Source organism: Carex rostrata, chromosome 32 (genome assembly GCF_964058835.1).
Source record: "Carex rostrata chromosome 32, lpCarRost1.2, whole genome shotgun sequence".
NCBI classification, from domain to species: Eukaryota; Viridiplantae; Streptophyta; class Magnoliopsida; order Poales; family Cyperaceae; genus Carex; species Carex rostrata.
The window spans coordinates 3,767,062-3,782,901 of NC_135949.1; the positions used below are offsets into that span (position 1 = coordinate 3,767,062).

The 15,840-nt window shown below is 38.2% G+C and overlaps 1 pseudogene across 1 annotated transcript in view; it reads right to left on the reverse strand.

Annotated features, from left to right (window-relative positions):
• Positions 1–6,333: 6,333 nt before the first annotated feature.
• The window catches only part of LOC144547869 (uncharacterized), a 28,750-nt pseudogene continuing 19,243 nt past the window's right edge, over positions 6,334–15,840 (reverse strand). Inside the window, exon 2 of the transcript XR_013509165.1 lies at positions 6,334–6,716. The product of XR_013509165.1 is annotated as an uncharacterized LOC144547869 (transcript). The remainder of the gene's footprint in view (positions 6,717–15,840) is intronic.

Here is a 15,840-nt window from a genome sequence, read left to right on the forward strand (position 1 = left end):
TAGTGCATTCAATCTCTATTCGTCTCTTCTATTCCTCATTGGATGAGCATGGGCTATTAACAACTATGTTTTTGATTTTGTGATTAACCCACTTCCCAATCCAAATTTTTTTTCTCTTCTTCTATAAAATTTCAACGAAAACGTCCTTTTGGAAGATAAGACATTCTAATAAAAACAAATGTGTATATTATAAAAAAGACGGATTGCAGAGTAGGTATCACACACTACTACAAAAAAATATTGGTACTTGATGGTGTATAGGTTCCCAAACTTAACCTGGGTGGGACAAGCAAACATGACCAGAAACCATAGTAGGAAATATCGGCCGATACCGATCCGTATCGGTATCGGCCGTGACCGATCCGATACTGGTCCGATACTCGCGATAGTGTGTTAAAGAGCCTGAGCCATATTGGGCGATACTGGTCCGATACGTATCGGTATCGGCTGTGACCGATCCCTATCCCGATACCGATACCGATATTTCCTACTATGCCAGAAACATTACAGTACAAGCTGATTTTTTTGTACCAGTACTGATATTCATATGGGTACCAGATAAGACCGGTAAAATTACTTGACGTGAAGTGATCATAATACAGACGACGATGAAGTGATCCAGCCATCACGATATAGTTTCTGACAGTGAAAGAGTGTGTTTATAGTTTTAATGATTGTATTATATTGTATTAGAGCATCTACATCCCTGAAACTATTAGAGTTTCTAATCTGACGTGGCAGTTTCTAATCCAGTTTTAGAGATGTGAGAGAGTTTCTTATTTAGAAACTATGCAGGAAAGTTTCTTATTAAGAAACTGTTTATAAACTCTATGTTGGCCAAATGATTGGCTCAAATTGTTTCTCCTTTTTAATTTATTGCATGACGTGGCTTAATAGAAACTCTAAAATGAGTTTCAGGAATGTGGAGGTTAGAAACTTTAGAGGCCATAATTTCTAAAAAGTATTTTTTTTGAAAAACTGATAGCAGCTATCAGTGAGTAATAATTTCTAAGAAGTAGTTAACAGTTTTTTAGAAACCCTTGTGAGTATTAGGAATGTAGATGCTCTTAGTGGATTATTTGATTGTAATCATTTATCTAAACATAAATTATTGACAAATTATTTTTTTATCAATTTTTTCCTATTTTTTTTTAGTGTAAAACAAGCTTCTGGCCAAAATGTTCAATTTTCCGATCCGAATCTGCCGGGACCGATCCCGATACCGATATTTCCTTCTATGCTTTCCATCTTCATTTATTTCTTTAAAACTGAACATTGTTAGAATAAGTATAGTAATGTTATACTGTTACTTCTGTATTGTTGTATTGATATCTGAAGCTTTCAGTTAATTTAAGGAAACACGTAGTATGATAGTATTTACTGGTACCATTGATGACTCGGCACCAAATTAATATCCTTTTGTGTTAATATGGAAGAAATCTTCATATAACGGCACAAGTGTTATTTTAATTTAAATGAAATCATTTCTATTGTATTATGTATATTTTCAATAAAAAATCTGAGAAGATTTTAATTGTTTTTCATTTTTATTCCGATCAACAAAGTTAAATTGGAATTCATTTCTATTGAATTCTACTAAATTCAAATCTATTGAACTCCAGCACCTCTATTATTCCGATCAGACCCTTAATTTATACAGATCTGATACCATGTATATAACCTTACCAGTATTATTACTCCAGTACAGATTTATCCGTGCATTTAAATGTTGTTCTCTTATATTGTGATAATTTTTGTTCTTTCTTTATGTTAATTGAGCTGAGGCCTAAACCCCAATATTCTTGTTATTCATTATTTTCATTTCATAATTCTGGTAATAGAAGATAGTTGGTACCAGAACCTGGTTATTGTTCATTTTTTTTTTTTTAATTTGTGCCTTTTCATGTTAAGCCTTGCAGTTGCAATTTTTTCTGAGTCTAAGTCACGTCTCTTCAGGATTTTGAGTTGGGACTACATTTTTAGTTTTATTCTAAATAATTCTAAATTTTGAGATTTGTATATGCAGGTATACCCTGAAGGAACCCACTTTATGATCCATGGTTTACAAGACCGATAATCTATGACGTGCGGGCCCAACCCCATCTTGTTGAGAGCATTCCTGGTAGCCGTGATCTGCAGATGGTATTTACTCTGATTTATTTCTGCTGTTATTTGTTCTAAAACAATTTATTGTGGATCTTATTTAAAAGGGGCCCCGATAACCCATTACTGGCGTGATTCTGATCCATTTGTTTTATATCAGACAGATTCGTCTGGAAAAACAGGGTTTAAGTCAAGAATAACAGCAGTTATGGACCTGTATTTATTCTTTCTAATTTACTTAATTTTATTTTTATGAAGCGATCTTCATGTATGTAGTAAGTGCTTTGTTACACTAAATTTACTGTCAAATCCATTGCTTACAATTATGAAGGCTATGCTCAGTACAATTGCTTGTGAGAAATACTTGCATGTGTATAAAAGGCACTTTCTGAGAAATATTTCTTTTGGCCAGCTCTATTGCAATACAATAAAAGTGTCAATTAAATTGGATTAATTACAAGTAGTTGAAAACTTTTGCTTATAATTTAATTTTTTAGCAATAATTTTTATCAAGTTCTCTTTTCAGAAATAGTTCACTCTATATAATAATGATCACGAACACAGCTAAGCCTGATATTACAAAGAATAAGTGACCTTGCTTTGCCATTGTACAATCTGAGTCGATTTATTTGAAATTTATTGTTCATTGTTATTAAAATTAACTTCTTGAACAAGATTTTGTTTTGCTAGTAGTGATCTTTCATTTCTTTTCTTTTTTTTACTTTTTCCCTTGTCTGCAATATATATAACTCTTGTGTGCATTTCTTTTAATTTGAAAGGTGAAAATCGGGCTGAAGGTTATGACGAGACCATTGCCAGAGAAACTATCGAGACTGTCAAGGCTATCATTGCTCAGTACAATGCTAGCAAGCTCACCACTCAAAGAGATCAACAAGAATACCTATCGATGCGGTCTCTAAGCTTCATTAAAAAACGCTCATGATCCTCCTCGGCAGTTTTAGTGAGTCGATTGAGGAGCGCCTTCTTCTTGATAAAACCGAGTCGTTCAACATCTACCTCTCTCTGTTCTCCCTCTGTCAAAGTGAGGATCCCGGTTGTCATCCATGCGTAAGGTGGCAACTTCTCAAGCGATACCCACATCAATGCCTCCTCGTCATTCTCCGGCGTGAAAACGTAATCGTCACGCTGCCTCGTTGCCATGCTACCTTGCCTGCTCAGGCTTCCTATTCTCTACAACTTTGCAATTTTATTTTTTTTTCTATCTATTTCTATTATTTATTTCTGTTTACGGAGGTTTGGTTTTGTTTTGTGTGTTTTGTTTTCCATCTCATCTAAGTTTAAGTTTTACTTTGTCTCTGTTTTGTTTTGTTTTGTATTTCTTAATTGCTCACCATTAACTCTCTTCTTGCAATAGGATCCCATAACCCGCCTATTTCATTGATGAAACAAATGAAATATAATAGTTTTAATTTATAAAGAATTGTCTTGTGGCAAGAAGGTTGGTTTTTATATAAGAAAGGAAGGCTGCTAGCTATTGGTTCAGATAGTCGTTGCACTTCAAATTGATGGTTATTTATTATTAATTTTTTTAATTATTTCCAAAATTATTTTCAAACTATTTTGTATTTTATTTTTTCTTCTAGACATCGATAGTTAAATAAATAAATCCAACCCCGGGATGAAAACCTCAGCTAGTCTCAGCAAATTTGGATGTAAAAGTAATTACGAATTTGCTAATTGATATCATAGAAGGAATTTTAGTTTTTAAAATTTCTAAGACAGAACAAATAAATTCATCAATATATTTTAATAGTTGGATGAAATATTAATTATCATCAAATTTAATTGTATGACTGAAATTTATTAATTTTTTACTTAAAATTGTTCGTCAATTAATTATATGAAATTAATTCAACGTGGTACATATAATTGAATATATGAAACTAATTACTTTATTGTATAATTATTTATTGACCTTAAAAAAATTCAACGTTCAGTCTTATTCATAATATTTTATCTCAATTTAAAAATTAAGTTATTTCTTCAATACATAATTTATTTCAAGAAAGTCCGAGACCTAATCCTTAATAGAATCCAATTTTGTATTTCATGCTAGGTCCCCCTAACACTTGTTATTTTTAATTTGATAAGTTTGATTTACTACAATCAAGCGCAAACATTAAAGATAAGTTTGATTTACTACAATCAAGCACGAACATTAAAGATAAGTTTGATTTACTACAAGCTTAGAATCTTAAATGACATATTCAAATCATTAAAACTGGTCTACTTTGTAATAACCGATCCTAATGGTACTAATTTGAATCAGTTGTTACATATAACTGATTCTAATTCAAACTTTTAGTAGCGGCTGTTTGACTGATCCAGATTAATTTTGCATTTGTATTGACTGGATCAGGATCGTCTCTAGGTCCGATCCTAATATGAGTAAATAACCGAACCAGATTAGTGTTTTTCCACTAGTGACGTCATTGACCTTATCGTCCAACTTGTTGACCGGCACCCTCGGCTCGTCCTTGTCAGATCGTATGGCCATCTTCGGTAGGTCTTCTGTGGCAGAACCCGGTGCAGTATGATAGGTGGTGGCGGTGAGAGACTCGTTGGGTTGTGCTCCTTGTGCACCTGAGATTGATCTCTTTTTTTTTTTTTCTTTTTTTTTGTAACCTGCAAAACTGATACTGATGGAAAAATAGAAATAGCAAGTACTGAAACTGTTGAACTAGAGTGAGATTTGATTTGTAGAAATCGAACGAAAGAAAATTGGGAAATATTTTATATGAAGAAGCTACTAGCTAAGGGATGATTGGGGGCAATCCAACACGTGAGAGAGCTGACTGACACGTGTCTGTCAGATTTAATTGTAATTGTAATAGCAAAGCACTCTGTTTGGGCCCTGACGCTTCATCTTGGGCCTATAATAAAAAAATGTGTTTTGTTTCAATTTTAAAAATTGAGGGCCGACAGAAAAATTTGTGATGATCGTTCCACTTGTTTCAATAGAAAATTATCAAAGAAAACAGCTAATTACATCTATTCAGACAATAGTTAAAATAATATAATTTGTATTATTTAGAAGAAAATATCATTTGATAAAACAGCGAGTTGGAATAATATAACATTATACGATACTGTGATATAATAACAGTAGTAGTAATGTAATTAATTTGTATCATTGTGCTCTATTAATTTCAAAAAAGACGGACAAGAACACACATTTTCAGAGCAAAGTTAGAGTGTGATGTGCTCACCAAGAGAGTTTGGTGAGCACAACTCTAAAAGTATATCGGATAGATTTCAAATTTTGAATTCAAACCGTTCAAATTCATGTATTTTATGAGTGATGCATGTAGATGCAAAATTATAAATGTTTCGAGTTTATTTGCTACAAGATCAGTCAGTCAAAGAAATGAATATTTTATAAGTTGATTTATAAATTTTTTTATATATTTAATTTTTTATCATTTCTTTGACCGCTTGATCTTGTTACAAATTAACTCGAAACTTTCAAAATTTTGCATATGTATGCATCATTCATGAAGTACATGGATTTGATTGAACGGTTTGAATTCAACATTTGAAGTCAATTTAATATACTTTTGAAGTTGTGCTCAAAACTCTTTTAATGAGCACATCCCATCCTAGCTTTGCTCCACATTTCCGCTCTGTTTCTCTCGAACAATTTAGACCATAAATTGGAAATGCATCGAAAATAGAGTCTAAAACGAGACTTTTTTGTTTGGACCCATCTATTTGTTATTGTTGTTCGAAATTGATCAAATTCTTATAACATTCTTATAAACACACAAGAAATCCGTTAATTTGTGAAAAAGCCCAATTTCTGATGTTGATTCAGAAAAGCCCAATTTCTGATGTTCATTTCAGGAAAGCCCAATTGAAGTGATTGATCAAAGCCCTGATCAGCCTGTGTCCTGTCACTGTCATTCAGACAACTTCACATGCAAATCCATTTTCTCTAGTCGGTCGGTTACAGCGCAAATTCATAAATTCATAAATAATGCTCCTTTTTTTAGCGGATCTTTTTTGTATTTTTTTTTGAAGGTCAGGAGCAAGATGCCCTCCGACATTTGTAGTATTAAAATAAAATAAAGTGTAATATTTACAAGGTCACCTCAGCTCATCATGTTACATATTCCACAGTCCACATAGCTACCTATTTGGACTAAGATGCTGCTAATAATATACAAAATCTTCTCACAAAATATCACCCCCTCTAGAAAGGGAGGAGAAAGCTTAACTTGTCAATAGTTATTTAGTACACCTCTTTTCTACTATATAATCAAGACACACACGTTGCCTTCTTCCTAACTTATTACATTGCATACATAGATAACAAGAGGAAACTTTGTGGTCTAGCTAATACCGGCAACACCGAGATCGGGTTTTCCATCATCTGCTCCGGCACCAAAGACGGGCCCACCCAAGCCAGCCACATCCTTGACCTTATCCTCCAACTTGTTGACCGGCACCCCCGGCTCGTCTTGTCAGACCTTATGGCCATTCTCGGTGGATCTTCTGTGGCAACACCCGGCGCATTATGATAGGTGGTGGCGGTGAAAGACCCCTTGGGTTGTGCTCCTTGTGCACCTGACATTAATCTCTCTTTTTTTGTTCTTTTAATTGCAAAACTGATATTGATGGAAAAATAGAAATAGCAACTACTGAACTAGACTGAGACATGGTTTGTAGATATCGAAGAAAGGAAGAGATTAGAGAAAAGATTTAGATGAAGCAGCTACCAGTAACTAGAAACGACAAGTAGGAGAGTTGACTGACACGTGTTAGAAAGATTTAAGTATGGAGGGACGCGTGTAATTGTAATTGCACAGCACTCTATCTGGGCCTTGACGCTTCTGCTTGGGCCTAAAACATAAAATGATTTTTGGGCCTCTAGCTGTTGGTCCAGTACAGTTAGAGCAGTTAAAGTGAGTTGTACCATCATCTGATAAATACCAGCCCATATAAAAAATTAAAAGGACAGTATTGCACTTACTTCAAAATACTATTAAATTTCTACCCTTTCCTCTTTTTTGTTCATGCTAAACAGTTGATCTCATATATTATTAACAACAAGCACTTATGAGATATTTAGAGACATTAATTTAAGTACACGAGTAATAAAACGAAATGAAAGAATAAGAATCTCAATTAAGACTAAGCCTAAATCTAAAGAATGATTGTCAGGGCAGCCACACAGAGAAAGCAGTAATAAGGAAGAGAGAATCATATGCATAACCAAAATCGAAAGTTTTTGTTGATGAAAACAAGTCACTAAAGAAGAACAAATAGGAGATACATACCTGAACCGGATATATCGGACGATAGAGGAATATAAAGGGTTCGAATTTGAGCCTGTTGAAAAAAAAATTCCTTTAATATATCGGTGTCCTGTAAATTTTGTGGTTCATTCAAAATACTGTGCAAATAACACAATATGTACACTTCATATCATGCTTTTCCTCCTTAATTTCAAGCTTAGAGAGGGGTGATGCATTAACTTTTTCTTCACACATAGTAAGAAAAAAAAAAGTGAGACTTAATTTAACATTTAAAAAAAAAACGTGAATTAAAAATCCAAACTCAGACTATCAAATTATTTTAGATTGACACCAAACTTATACTTAACCTTCAATTGAAATAGAATAATGAAGTACTTGCCTCAAAAGCCAGTATTGCACTTTAATTTTTAGGTTGACTAATATACAAATGTTTCAATTGTGAAGTACTTGCCTCAATTTGCATTTTGCTTTTATACATTAACACTGCTTTAATACATTCATAGAATTTAATTTAGGCCCAAGAGTGAATTAATTTTGGCTACCTCCAAATTTCATATTATTAAAACTACATGGCAACTTGAAGCATTAATTTAAAAAAAAAATCATAACTTATGTTCAAAATTTAATCTAGTTAAATCCGTTGGCACGACTTACTTTTTCCCGAATTTTTTATTAATATCCAAAAAAAATATTAAATTTCAAAATCGATACTCTTTTTTATAAGATTTCAAAAACTGTCCAAACTGCTGATTTATTTCCCTGTTTTAGACTGAATTACGGTAGATTTATTTTTTCAGTTTTGGATTTCCAGAACTGGGAAATAAATTTCCAGTTTTGCTTTTGAAATTCCAAAACCAGAAATAAATGTCCGGTTTTAAATATTTTTTAATTAAACGTAAAATATTATAATTTATTATTTTATTAAAATATTAGAAATATTTTTTATATTTTTTTTAAAATGGATGGAATACTATATAATTTGATTTATTAGAAAGACTGCGACAAATAACCCGGATCAATATTTTTCAGGGTAAATTTTCTATGGCTGTAAGACATTAAAATATTTCTTGATGTGTTATTGAAAAATAATTTTGTTTGGAATCTGAGTTATCGATTCCGGTTCAAAAGTCAATTTAAGGTAAATACAAAAAATATTTGAAATCTTCTATTTTTGAAAAACAAAATTGTGAAAAAAAGTTTTTCACCGAAACTTTTTGTCAGATAATTGTCATAATTTTTTGTTTTCTAAAAAAATTAAAAATAGAAGAATTCAAATATCTTACATATTTATATAGAAGTGACTTTTGAACCGGGATCAATAACTCAAATTCAAAACATATATTTTTTCAAATAACACTCAATGAAATATTTTAATTTTACATACAGCCGTAAAATATGCAGCTTGAAAAATGTCGTCCTTAGTGTTTGAGAAAATTCATTGACAAAATTCGTTTGTGGTTTCCTTTCTTAGGTTACAAAATTATGTGATCTGGGCTCAAGAGATGGTGCATGTGCAGTACAATGGACGAGGGAGGGATCATACCTTGCCATTGGTACAGGTTGTGGAGAAGTTCAAGTACAGTAACACATGTATAACCAATGTTAAACAAGCGAACACCATCTGTTTGTTGAAATTCCCAACTAAAGCTCATATATGTTTCTGGCACACCAACTGTTTGCTGAAATGCATTTCTCCGGCTTCAAATAAGTAAAAGAGCTTGGCCATTGAACATTGGTTCGTAAAGTCTGGTATTTCAAGTTTGCATTTCAAATAAGTATAGTCTGGCCAATTTTGCTGTTGTATTTGGCCAAATTTATGAACAATGCATGCATCCATTCAACTCAAGTTTACAAATTTGCAATTAACCAGAAAGGAATATTATTGGCACGGGTCAGGTCGAATTGGGTCTGATATCTGACAACCTGTGCCTCAACAGCAAGGCTGAGGCTCACCGCTCAGTATGGTATAGGTCTGGTTGATGTGGCATATTGTATTCATGTACTAACAAGACGGATTGCTAAGACCCGCAATTGGACGGTATTAAATTTCATATCTAATTACATCTTATGTTTCGTTAGATCCCTGTACTGATTGAGACTTGGCATTTGGCACCAAGAATTATTTTCTTTTTTAATCTTTTGGTTGTGTCTGTTTGTTGTTAATGTCAAACAAAAATAAAATATGGTAACAATTTTAAATTAGTTCAGCTATTACTGAGAATTATGTAGTGGGCTCAAATTAAATAACCTTTCCGATGAAGATATATCTGAATTGCATTATATGTGACAAGCTTCAATACAGTTAATATTTTCATTATTTTAGGAGATGAGAAGGGAAAATGTGACGCACAATACCGAGTGATACTTCAGAGTTATGTTTTTCAACTCCTTTGTGTTCAGAAAATTCTTCTAGATGCTTTAGGGAAGGACACCTCTTAATCTTGATTATAATGATTCCATTTACTTGGTCTTACTCCTTGACATGTCTTGAGAATTTCCTTGTTGTACAAAGAAACTGGATGTGCCAGTATAACAATTGGTATCAGTCCTAAACTGTAACGTTCCTTTTTAATTTGGAGTTGTGAAAGCAGAAATGTTTGCTTGATCTTGTACCAGTGCTTGCTTGCTTGCTCGGTTCTTTCATGACTAACCAGGTTGAGAATTGTTGCCTTGTTATTTCCTTGATATGTGAATTGAATTGTTAACTAACTTTTGTATACTTGGAATGAATATGTTTGCTAATTTAAGTTATATTTTGTTTTACTGTTTGCTTTCTTGAATTGTTAGCTAAATCGCCTTCGCACAGTCCTACCAGCATAATTTACAAGTTTTCGAGAGAGAGCAGTATAGGGATCCATAGAATTGGAAAATTGTTGAAGGATCCCAATGCACTTGCTCGGACCATTGCTGTCAAGGTTCTTTTTTGCTCCATGCTAATTATGTGTATGCAATAGTTGTTTTGAGCCAAATTGAATTGATCTTTTATTCAAGAACTTTTTGGGCTTACATAGAGCTTACAATATTCTATTTAGTCCCTCATCTTTCTATAATATCTCTTTTACCAAAAGAACCCTAACAATAATACTAATATAAAACATACAAATAGTACCAACACTCTCCCTCAAGATGGGCAAAAGATATCCACTAAACCCATCTTGTCACATCCTCTAGCTAGATCTATCGAACTAAGACCCTTAGTCAGACAATCTGCCGTCTGGCCTCCAGTTGGAACATGGCTCAACTCTAGTAGCCCGTTGTTCAACTTCTCCTTGATAAAGAACCTGTCGATCTCAATATGCTTGGTCTTATCATGTTGCACAGGGTTGTTCGCAATGCTGATGGCTGACTTGTTGTCGCACCACAACTTCATCGTGATTCCTCGGTCCAGTTTCAGCTCCACTAACATGCTTTTCAGCCACAACAATTCTGCAACTCCTAAAGCCATCGCTCTGTATTCTGCCTCTGCTGTTGATCTTGCCACCACAGACTGCTTCTTGCTCTTCCATGAGACCAAGTTGCCTCCAACAAATATGCAGTAACCTGAGGTGGATCTCCTATCATCGGCACAGCTAGCCCAATCAGAGTCACAGTAGCCCTCAATATTTATATGGCCATTCTTCCTGAAAATCAGCCCTTTTCCAGGAGAACTCTTCAAATACCGTAGGATCTGGTACACTGCGTCCATATGACCCTTCCTTGGGTCATGCATGTAGCGACTCACTACGCTCACTGCAAAAGAGATATCGGGGCGCGTGTGACTCAGATAGATCAACCTACCTACCAGTCTCTGGTATCTGTCATGATCGACTGATTCTCCAACCTCAGCACTCACTTTGAACCTCTGGTCGATCGGTGTCGCTGCAGGCTTGCACCCTAGCATACCTGTTTCCTTTAGCAAATCCAGCACATACTTCCGTTGAGACAGGACAATCCCCTTTGGTCCACGAGCCACCTCAATCCCAAGAAAGTATCTCAGATGTCCCAGGTCTTTCACCTCGAACTCTTTCCCCAATCTCACCTTTAGCCTAGCAATCTCATTCTCATCATCGCCCGTGATAATCATGTCGTCCACATACACGGCAAGCATCGTGATATGGCCTCCAACTCGTCGAAAGAACACAGTATGGTCGGCATTGATCTGCTGATACTCCATGCCAACCATAGCCTTCCTGAACCTATCAAACCAAGCTCGAGGAGATTGCTTTAGCCCATATAGAGATTTCTTGAGCCTACAAACCTTACCAGTCGTCCGGTTTGTGCTGAAGCCCGGTGGAATCTCCATGTACACCTCCTCCAACAAGTCACCATGAAGAAACGCATTCTTCACGTCGAGTTGGTGTAGTTTCCACCCCTCATTCGCGGCTAGGGAAACCAGAGTCCTGACGGTGCTCATCTTGGCTACGGGTGCGAATGTCTCATCATAGTCGATGCCGTAGGTTTGACTGTACCCTTTCGCCACCAACCTGGCCTTGTAGCGCTCAACCCGACCCTCTGGGTTTTGCTTCGCGGTGAAAACCCACTTGCATCCAACTGCCTTCTTGCCAGGTGGTAGTGACACAAGCTGCCAGGTTTTGTTCTTCGCAAGAGCCTCAAGTTCTTCAAGCATGGCCGCTTTCCACTTAGGATCCTCCTTAGCAACCTGCCAACACTTAGGGATAGAGACATTGTCCAAAGATGCAATGAATGCTCCGTGTCTAGGTGATATGTGAGAGGAAGAGACAAAGTGAGCAATGTCATGGTCATGTGGGAACCCAAATCGATCAGGTGGGACCCCCGCATTGCTGCGAGCAGTCCGCCTTACCGATAGGGGAGTGGGAGGAGTAAAGAGAGGAATCATATCACCTGAGTAATCTGGGTCTGTGGTGGATGGTGAAGGTGTCTCCGAAGTCGAGGCAGGCAAGGACAAGGGACTTGGGACAGGTGACTCAGTAGGCACAGGCACGATTTCCGCACTCTCCTTTCTCCTCCTCATATACACTCTCAGCTCCCCCTGAGCCTGAGTCTCACCACCCTGATCCGGCAAAACAGCCGACTCAACCGGCAAAACAATCGACTCCACAGCCGACTCAAGCGTGCAAGGAACATCTCCAACACTCACCATCCTCAACGCATCGCTACTGCTATTCTCCCCCTCTCGCCGCATACCTCCAGTATCGAGCGAGTCCCCAAAGGGTGAGGACACTCCAGGAGAGTAATATGGTACATACTCTCGAAACGTGACATCCATGCTAACGAATATCCTCCTCTCAACTGGGCTCCAACAAACATATCCCTTTTGGGTGGCTGAGTAACCCACAAAGACGCACTTGATCGCTCTCGGATCCAGTTTGCCCACACCCGGTCTGTTGTCCTGCACGAAACACACACATCCAAAGGTCCTCAAAGGAAGAATGTCTCCCTTTGTGCCTTTCCATACCTGAAATGGGGACTTCCACTCCAATACTCGTGAGGGCATCCTATTGATCAAAAAGGCCGCTGTCAAGACCGCTTGCCCCCACAAGTACTTCGGGACATTCATTGCAATCATCATACTCCGAGCTACCACAAGGAGATGACGATTCTTCCTCTCTGCTACCCCATTCTGCTCTGGTGTATATGGACAAGTGGTTTGATGCTGAATGCCCTGGGATGACAGATACTCTCCAAACGCCTTGTTGGTGTACTCTGTCCCATTGTCAGATCTCAACGCTTTCACTACTGCCCCATATTGAGTCTGAACCCCTTTGTGGAAGTCTTTAAAGCACTCAAACACATCACTCTTGTTTTTCATCAGATAAAGCCAAGTAACACGAGAACAACAATCAATAAAAGACACAAAATATCGAAATCCATTGAAAGTTGTTGTAGGACAAGGGCCCCATACATCAGAATGCACTAAATCAAAAATACAAGAGCTCCTACTACCAGAACTAACATACGAGCTCCTGGTGTGCTTGCCCAACTCACAAGCATCACAAAAGAGTTTATCCTTATTAGCCTTTTCAAATAAAGAGGGATACAAACGACTCAAAAGACTAAAAGAAGGATGACCCAAACGTCTGTGGTGAAGCAACAACGAGTTCTCCACACTACTCCCATCTCCTCCAGATCTCTCAACTATGGAAGAAAGGGCTGAGTCCATTCCCTTCCTATCCATGTACCACAAGCCTCTACGCAAAGTCCCAGTCCCAAGAGTCCGGCCCGTCCTCTTCTCTCGGAAGATCACCTTTGGAACATCAAAAAGGACAACACAATTTAGTTGGAGGATAATAGCACTTATAGACAAGAAATTTACAGGAAAAGATGGAGCATGCAAAACATTGGACAAGGTCACGGTATTGGTACATCTCACTGTACCCTTACCGACAACGGGCTGGTCTGTACCATCGGCTGTTTTGATGTTCAACGGAACTGCTAGGCGAGTATAGGAAGAGAACTCTCTAGCAGCCCCCGTCACATGCCCGGATGCCCCGGAATCAATGATCCACTCCGATGTGCTAGTGGTGGGAAAGGAGGCAAGAGCAAGTGAATCACACATACCTGTGACAGCTGCGGCATAACCAGTACCTGTGACAGAGGTGGATGCACCATCTACCATCTCTGCTGCCCTTTGCTTCCTCTGAAGCACCTCCAACAATGCTCGATCCTCCTCTGAGAAGCCACCATTAGGTACAGATCCCTCATCCTCATCCTCACCAGCAATAGCATGAGCCCGGTAGCCTCCCCGACCACCACCTCTCCTACCCCCACCGCCTTGACCGCGACCTCCAGGCTGGCCACGACCACCTGGGTTCTTGTTCTTTGGTGGCTTGGTACAAGCTGACTTGAGGTGGCCTACCTCTCCGCAGTTGAAGCATGCGCGAGTCTCTCCTCTAGACCCGGTGTTGCCCCAGCTAGGAGTCGCTAGAGCTGACTTCGCCTGCGGAAGCCCTCCTGCTCCAGTCTGCAACCCGATCCGGCTCTCCTCCTGTATCATTGCCGAGATCGCCTCATCCAGTGAGGGGATCTTCGGCTGAGCAAGTAGCACGGCACACCTCGGCTCAAATGCCGGGTTCAACCCCCTCAGAAAGTGCATAGTCCTCCTCTGGACTCTCTCATCTCCCTTCTTGCACTCGGGGTCCTTGCAACATGCTGGTGGTGAGAAGTGATCATAGTCTGCCCACAGACGCTCCAGTTTTGCGGCATACTCCTGGATTGACCTCTCTTTCTGCACCACCGCCTCTATCTCTCTCTCGATCTGGAACACCCGCATGTTGTTGTCGACTCCCGCATAGATCCTCTGCAACTTCCCCCAGACACCACTCACAGTCTCTATGCCATCCACCGTAACAGCAATAGATGCAACCATCGAGTTTAGGAGCCAAGTGTGCAACAGGCTATGAGTCGTCTTCCACTCTTTGTACCCGGGAGAGGTCTTCCCCGGTTCCTCCTTCTCACCCATGAGATATCCCTCAAGGTCCCGTCCAGAAAGAGCCCTCCTAACCCGACGAGACCAGCTCAGATACGTGGCTGGCCCATCAAGTTTCAACTCCATAAGAGGGAGATCCAGCTTCATCGGCTGTGGTTGTGCCGATCCCTCGCCTCTCGCCAACTTCATGAAGTCCAGAAACACCTTGAGGTCTTCCTCTCCCAACTTCGCCACTATCTTCTCCATCGATTCGACTTAGATCTGATCCTCTGCACCAATCTAAGTCCCGATTCTCCTTCTTCCTTTCTTAGACTCGATCTTGCATCCTCAAGATCTAGATCTGACACATCTCTACCTCGCTTCTCATTCCTGACCTAATCTGATCTAATAACCCATCAATGATCAAGATCCGAGCCCGATCAACCCTCCAATGGGTATTGTGGGGTTTAGGCCCCCCAAAAAAAAATCCAAACCCTAGGTGGTGGCCGGCCCTAGAAGAGAGAGAACCGGCCTAGAGAGAAACAGAGGGTTCGAGTACTGTAGCAGCGGAAGTACTGTAGCGGCGATGAACAGTAACCGCGCGGTGAACAGTAGCGGCGATGAACAGTAACCGCGCGGTGAACAGTAGCCGCTAGGGTTAGAGCTCTGATACCAAGTTGTTTTGAGCCAAATTGAATTGATCTTTTATTCAAGAACTTCTTGGGCTTACATAGAGCTTACAATATTCTATTTAGTCCCTCATCTTTCTATAATATCTCTTTTACCAAAAGAACCCTAACAATAATACTAATATAAAACATACAAATAGTACCAACAGCAATAATCTATGTTGAAAAAAAGGAGCAGATTCCCCTTGAAATTATCAAGAGGTACTTCACACTTGTTAATATAAGAATAATGGGAAAATTGTTTTTATGCCACTCCAAAACTTGAAAATTATGAAATTGTCACCCCAAAACTTAAAATTAGTTATTTGCCACTCCAAAATCATTAAAATTATGAAATTGCCCCCATTATACATCTAATATACATTTTTAATTAAAATTAATCTGAAAAGTATTGTATAGAAAA